The following is a 717-nucleotide window of genomic DNA, read 5'->3' as shown; positions in this document are numbered from 1 at the left end:
CCATGGACTGCAGCCCACCAGGCTCCTCTGCCCATGGGATTTTCCAGGCAAGAGTACTGGAGTGGGTTGCCATTGCCTTCTCCCGTACTATATCTAGGCAGCAGGATTTGACCCACAGTATAACTGAAACTGTGATATAATAAAGTGCTTTAGCATAGACCTAACACACTATAAATGCAAAATAACTTACATGTTGTTTTAATTTCATCTTAACATACAATCTGGCAATTATCTGTCTCTTCCTTCTGCCCCACCTCCCACCTCGTCTCCCTACTTCCCCCTCATAAAATCTCCTCAAATTTTTGCAAAGAAGATAGGAAAGCATGGGATTGCTGCTCCACATACTCTTAAATACTGTTACAAAGCTTTGTGGGTTTTTCTTTTATCTGTTTATAAGAAACAGTTTTCTAGCATTATGAAAGATAATGGTAAAGTCCTGCTGCTGCTGCTGCTAAGTCACTTCAGTTGTGTCCGACTCTGTGCGACCCCATAGACGGCAGCCCATCAGGCTCCCCCATCCCTGGGATTCTCCAGGCAAGAACACTGGAGTGGGTTGCCATTTCCTTCTCCAATGCATGAAAGTGAAAAGTGAAAGGGAAGTCGCTCAGTCGTGTCCGACCCTCAGCGACCCCATGGACTGCAGCCCACCAGGCTCCTCCATCCATGGGATTTTCCAGGCAAGAGTACTGGAGTGGGGTGCCATTACCTTCTCCGGGT

General features: G+C 46.9%; 1 protein-coding gene across 3 annotated transcripts in view; it reads right to left on the bottom strand.

Annotated features, from left to right (window-relative positions):
• LOC104983373 (brain mitochondrial carrier protein 1) overlaps positions 1–717 on the bottom strand; it is a 15,354-nt gene that overhangs the window by 8,087 nt on the left and 6,550 nt on the right. The gene's annotated exons all lie outside the window — the stretch shown is intronic.

Source organism: Bison bison, unplaced genomic scaffold, assembly GCF_000754665.1.
Source record: "Bison bison bison isolate TAMUID 2011002044 unplaced genomic scaffold, Bison_UMD1.0 scf7180017835458, whole genome shotgun sequence".
Lineage (NCBI taxonomy): Eukaryota > Metazoa > Chordata > Mammalia > Artiodactyla > Bovidae > Bison > Bison bison.
This window is presented reverse-complemented; position numbering and strand designations above follow the sequence as displayed.